Source organism: Lontra canadensis, unplaced genomic scaffold, assembly GCF_010015895.1.
Source record: "Lontra canadensis isolate GAN:19392208 unplaced genomic scaffold, GSC_riverotter_1.0 scaffold48, whole genome shotgun sequence".
Taxonomy (NCBI): domain Eukaryota; kingdom Metazoa; phylum Chordata; class Mammalia; order Carnivora; family Mustelidae; genus Lontra; species Lontra canadensis.
Window position 1 is genome coordinate 12,031,634 of NW_022631042.1, and position 6,766 is coordinate 12,038,399.

A 6,766-nucleotide genomic window follows, 5' to 3' on the forward strand; every position below is an offset into this window, starting at 1 on the left:
CACATTGTGTTACAAAAAGGGATTTGTCAGGTGGGCATGATGCTCACCGACTAAGGACTGAATTTTCTGTTTTTCATGAAAATGGAATTTCTTGGTGTTCAGGCCAGCTCAGATGGTAAAGAGCACTGTCTCTCCTTCCTCCCAACTGCAGATCCACTCTGATTTTGGCAGCCTTTCTCTCTCTTGCTCAATGCCAAGGCCCTTCCGTGTCTGTTTTGCTCAGTTACCTAGAGGCAACCACACTGTACACATCACAGTTTCTTCCCACCTTGCTTTCAAATGCCCATGTGAATCATGACTCAGTTGTGAAATAGACAGTAGGACTTAGAGTCTCCCCATTCTGGGTCCCTTTCTCCTTCTTTGGTGCCCCCTCCCCTCCTTCTCAAGGTTTCAAGATCTTCTTGCTTGGGAGCAAAACCCACTCTGCCTAAAAGGATTTCAAAAATTATTTGTATTTACGTCTGAATCCCTGTTCAAATACTGATACATCTTTGCATTAAATACATAGGGTTTGCTTTGTGGCACTTTGATGTGATTACAGTGTTATCATATGATTATCATTTTTGACCCCGAGTGGGTGTGGTCAGACCGTCTGGTGTTGATAGAGCAAAATCATCTTTATATATTTGGAGCAATTAAAGGGCCCATTTCTACTCAACACCAACCTGGTGCTTGTCATTAAGTATACGGGTCAACTGTGTGCCAGGCGTTGGGTGGGGTACTTTGTATACACTCTTCCAGCTCATGCTTGCAATCACTTTGGCACTTTTGGGATTATCATGTTAAGAGACAAGATGGGATGGGGAGGGAGACAAACCATAAGAGACTCTTAATGTCACAAAACAAACTGAGGGGGGCGGGGGGAGGGGAGTAGGGAGAGGGTGGTGGGGTTATGGACATTGGGGAGGGTATGTGCTATGATGAGTGCTGTGAAGTGTGTAAACCTGGAAATTCACAGACCTGTACCCCTGGGGCTAATAATACATTATATGTTTTTAAAAAATTAAAAAAAAAAGAGACTAAGGTTGTTCCTTCTTTCCAGTATTACTAAGTGTTCATTTCCTTCCTTCTCTCTGGAGCATAGCTTTCTTTTGTGTTTAGGACAGAGGTTATTCCAAATAAAAAGAGGAAGAGTAACTGCTATTTATTGAGCACTTACTATGTATTTACTATGTAAAGGTATTATGGCAAACATTTACAGAAATAACCTAACTTTCCTTTTTTTTTAAATTTCAAGTTTTTATTTAAAATCTAGTTAGTTAACATGTATGGTAAAATTGGTTTCATGAGTAGAATTTCGTGATTCATCAGTTATATATAACACCCAGTGCTCACCACAGCAAATGCCCTCCTTAATACCCATCACACATTTAGCCCATCCCTTGCCCACCTCCCTCCATCAACCCTCAGTTTGTTCTCCATAGTTAAGAGTCTCTTATGGGTTGTTTCCTTCTCTCTTTTCTCCCCATTTCCTCTATGTTCATCTGTCTTGTTTCTCAAATTCCACATATGACTGAGTTCATGGTATTTGTCTTTCTTGGACTGACTTATTTCACTTAGCAGAATACTCTCTAGCTCCATCCATGTCTTGCAAATGGCAAGATTTTATTCTTTTTGATGGCTGAGTAATATTTCATTGTGTTTATACCAACGACTTCTTTCTTTATTCATCAGTTGATGGACATTTGGACTCTTTCCACAGCCTGGTTATTGTTGATAATGCTGTTATAAATATTGGGATGCAGGTGTTCCTTTGAATTTATATTTTGGTATCCTTTGGGTAAATCCCTAATAGTGCAAATGCTAGGTCATAGCGTAGTTCTATTTTTAACTTTTTGAGGACTCTCCATACTGTTGTCAAGAGTGCCTGCACCAGTTTGAATTCCCACCAACAGTACAAGAGGGCACTTCCCCTTTCTCTGCATCCTCACCAACATATGTAGTTTCCTGTGTTAATTTTAGTTGTTCTGACAGGTATGAGGTGGTATCTCATCATGGTTTTGATTTGCATTCCCCTGATGATGAGTGATGTTGAGTATCTTTTCATGTGTCTGTTAGCCATCTGGGTGTCTTCTTTGAAAATATGTCTATTCATGTCTTCTGCCCATTTGTTAACCGGATTATTTATTTTTTGGGTTCTGAGTTTGATAAGTTCTTTACAGATTTTGGATACTAGCCCTTTATCTGATATGTCATTTGCAAAATATCTTCTTCTATTCTGCAGGTTGTCTTTTAGTTTTGTTGTCTGTTTCCTTTGCTGTGCAAAAGCTTTTGATCTTGATGAAGTCCCATATGTTTACTTATCCTTTTGTTTCCCTTGTCTCCTGAGACATGTCTAGTAAGAAGTTGCTGCAGTAGAGGTCAAAGAGGTTGCTATCTGTGTTTCCTCTAGGATTTTGATAGCTTCATTGTGTCTCACATATAGGTCTTTCATCCATTTTGAGTTTATTTTTGTGTGTGGTGTAAGAAAGTGGTCCAGTTTCATTCTTCTGCATGTGGCTGTCCAGTCTTCTCAACACCATTTGTTGACAGACTGTCTTTTTTCTACTGGATATTCTTTCCTGCTTTGCTGAAGATTAGTTGATCATACAGTTGTGGGTCCATTCTGGCTTTTCTATTTTGTTCCATTGATCTGTATATCTGTTTTTGTGCCCATAGCATACTGTCTTGATGACTACATCTATGTAATACAGTTTGAAGTCCAGAATTGTGATGCCTCCTGCTTTGCTTTGCTTTTTCAAGATTGCTTTGGCGATTCAGGGTCTTTGTAGTTCTATACAAATTTTGGGATTATTTGTTCCAGTTCTGTGAAAAATGCTGGAGGTATTTTGATAGTGATTGCACTAAATGTATAGATTGCTTTGGGTACTGTAGATATTTTAACAATGTTAAATCTTCTAATCCGTGAGCATGGAATGTTTTTCTCTTTCTTTGTGTCCTCCTCAATTTCTTTCATTAGTATTCTATAGTTTTCAGAGTACAGATCTTTACCTCTATGATTAGGTTTATTCCTAGGTATCTTATGGCTTTTGGTGCAATTGTAAATGGGATTGATTCCTTGATTTTTTCTTTCTGCTGTTTCATTATTGATATATAGAAATGCAACAGATGTCTGCACACTGATATTATATCCTGCAACTTAGCTGAATTCATGTATCAATTCTAGTAATTTTTTGGTGGAGTCTTTTGGGTTTTCTACATAGAGTATCATATCATCCTAGTAAAAGTTTGACCTCCTCCTTGCCTACTTACTCTTTATACCAATCCTTTGAGATGGGGATTATTTTACATGAACAAGGAGATTAGATACTTTGTTTTGAATTATACTTTGAATGGAGTGGGGTTGGAATTTGGAACCATCTGATTCTAGCCCCTCTACACTAACATCCCCCAAGTTGCTATGTGGATCATTCAGTATGAAATGAAACAATGATGTAAATTATGAAGTATATCATAAAAATCACTTCATCTGGCTAATTGCATAATAGAGCATCTGTGGAACTGGAAAAGGAAATTTTCAAGTTTTGCAAATAGTACCTAATAAGAAAATGGGAAACATAGCACTCAGGACTTTTTTGAGTTGAAAGTACACAAAGTGCACACAAAAATTCATCAGCACCTTTGGTCTCTATTGTGTTCCTTTGCTGATTTGTCACTTTTCCCAGGGAAATATGAACAAAATCTCCTACAGCATCTTCTTAAAATAGTGGTTTACCCAATAGATTCTTAAAATTCTAGATAGGAGCACTGGAGGCTAATTACTTGGTTGTCTGCCTTACTGAAATTTTATTTTTCCTCCCAGGCACAACTCTGATGTTCATAGACCAAGTTTTGTGCAACTTACATCAAAGATAGGCTGGTCTCATATACTGAGGAAACAGGATGTCCTAAGTTGAAAAAGCTCTTCAGTCTGTACATTTCATGATATTGTTTCTTTTAACTTCTCTTTCTCCAAAGTTTCTTTTTCTCTTCCTAAAAAGTTCCTTAAATTTGCTACTTAATTCTTCTTTTCTGCTTCTCTCATATCCTTGTTCACTTCCTCAAAAATAAAATTAGAGCCATTCCCCAAGGGTTCTTCTATGACTCCGTGTCTTTAATTCCATTTTAAGTCAGCAGTCTTTTGCGTAAATTTGCATATCCTGACCCTGACTTCCTAGAACCAGCTTTTTATTCCTCTGTCTCTCCCTTTCTTTTATTTTTTCAACAACATTGATTGTTTTTGTTATATGTTCATTTGTCTTTTTCAAGCTTTTTGCTCTGATCCTTTCATTGTTTTTGCTTATTTGGCTGGCAAGACTGAGTAGCCCCTTTCTGCTTTTCATTTTCTGTATGATCCAAATTATTTTTTTAATCATTTTTTTAATTTATTTTCAGCATAATAGTATTCATTGTTTTTGTACCACACCCAGTGCTCCACGCAATCCGTGCCCTCTCTAATACCCACCACCTGGTTCTCCCAACCTCCCACCCCCCCACCTCTTCAAACCCTTCAGATTGTTTTTCAGAGTCCATAGTCTCTCATTGTTCACCTCCCCTTCCAATTTCCCCCAACTCCCTTCTCCTAACTCCCCATGTCCTCCATGCTATGCTGAGTGAAATAAGTCAAGCAGAGAGAGTCAATTATCATATGGTTTCACTTATTTGTGGTGTATGATCCAAATTAAAGAAAGTATTGATTTTAAGCCCAATCAACTTTCTCTCTCCTCCTCCTCCCCCTCCTCCTCTCTTTTATCTTCTTTTCTGGCTTCTGTTGGCTTATGAAAAACCCTGCTTTTTTCTTGGATGATTGTTAGAACAGTAGTTATCTGGTTGACTTGAGGGACTTTCCTAAATAAATATATTTGACCTTCCCATTTTTTCTATCCTTAACCTAATATTCCCAGATAAAGGTGGTACGGTGAATAGAAAGCAGGTACAAGGTTTGTTTTGCTTTATGTGTTTTTTGTTTGTTTTGTTTTTTGACAAAGCATCTCATGTGATTTTCCTGCTGTGACTTTCTAGCTTGCAGTCCTGCTTCTGACTGAGATCCTCCACTCTAGAAGCTTCCATTTCCTGGGTCAGAAATAGATACATTTGTTTAGTCAGCCTCTTGCCAGTTGATGAATGGGTTGTTAGTTTAATAAGCAGCAAGTGGTATGCTTTTGGGACAAGATGGGAGTGGCACATGGGAAGGATCAAAAGTTCCTTTTCCGTCTGTTGCAGAATAATTCACTTGCTTGATGCAAGGATTAGGCGTGGGCCAAGATTCATTTTATTATACTTAAAAGTAATTCTACACACTGCAATGGAAGTTATTTGTATTTTGATTAAATAACTTAAAATAAGTTGTTGTTCTGAGTTCATATCAGATCAAGCCTCTGGCTCACATATAGAATCAGCCCCAAATTTTCCAAGAATTGAAAGTTTACTGAGTACAAAGAAAAGTACTAAAACAAGTGTTCTTCAAGCAATATCTAGAGGTTGTCTACAAATAGACAACAAATAAAAGAATGCAAAATAACATTTATTGATTGGTCTGGTAATGATTCAGATTGTGAAATTGATGACCAGAGTTTAAACAAGGTTTTGATTATAACTGAGGTACTACTTTACCTGAGAAAACATCCTGGACGAAATTAAACAGGCAACCACATGTCTTAGGCAAAAATTACTTCTAAAGTTGTTAAAGTTATCAATGGCAGGTAATATTATGATGAACAGGGTTCATGCAGGGAAGAGTATGAAAACAAACACATAGCCATAAAGAACTTGAGAAGATAATTCATATGGAAATTCAAGGTACCCAGAACTGCCAAAATAATCTTAGAAAAGAAAACGAAAGTTGAAGGACTCACGAACTCTGATTTTCAAACTTACTGCAAAGCTACAGTAATTAAGACAGTGTGGTACTGGCATATAGATAGACATTTGGATGAATGAAACAGAACAGAGAATCTGGAAAGAAACCATGTGATTAGCTGATTTTTGAAAAGTGTGCCAAGTGTTCCCACTCAGTGACTGAAAAAAGTAGTCTTTTTAACAAATGATACTGGCAGAACTGGCTAGCCGCATCCAGAAGAATGAACCAAACCTTTATCTCACACCATGCATAAAATGTATTCAAAATGGATCAAAATGTAAGAGCTTAAAACTATAAAGCTCAGAAGAAAACATAGGCATAAATCCTTGTGAACTTGAATTAAGCAATCATTTCTTTCTTTTTTTTTTTTTTTTAAAGATTCTATTCATTTGACAGACAGAGATCACAAGTAGGCAGAGAGGCAGGCAGAGAGAGAGGAGGAAGCAGGCTCCCTGCCGAGTAGAGAACCCGATGTGGGGCCTGATCCCAGGACCCTGGGATCATGACCTGAGCCGAAGGCAGAGGCCTTAACCCACTGAGCCACCCAGGTGCCCCTAAGCAATCATTTCTTATATGACACCAAAAGGACAAGTGATGAAAAATAGTATACTGGAATTTATGACACATTAAAAACTTTTGTATTTCAAAGCACACCATCAAAAAAGGAAAGAACCAACCCAGGGAGTGGGAGAAAATATTTGCAGATCATATGTGTGATAATGAACTTGTAACTAGAATACATAAAGAACTCATATAAGTTATTACTAAAAATATAAAGAAGCAGGAGTACCTGGGTGACTCAGTGGGTTAACCCTCTGCCTTTGGCTCTGGTCATGATCTTAGGGTTCTGGGATTGAGCCCCACATCAGGCTCTCTGCTTAGCAGGGAGCCTGCTTCCCTCTCTCTCTTCGTCTGCCTCTCTGCCTA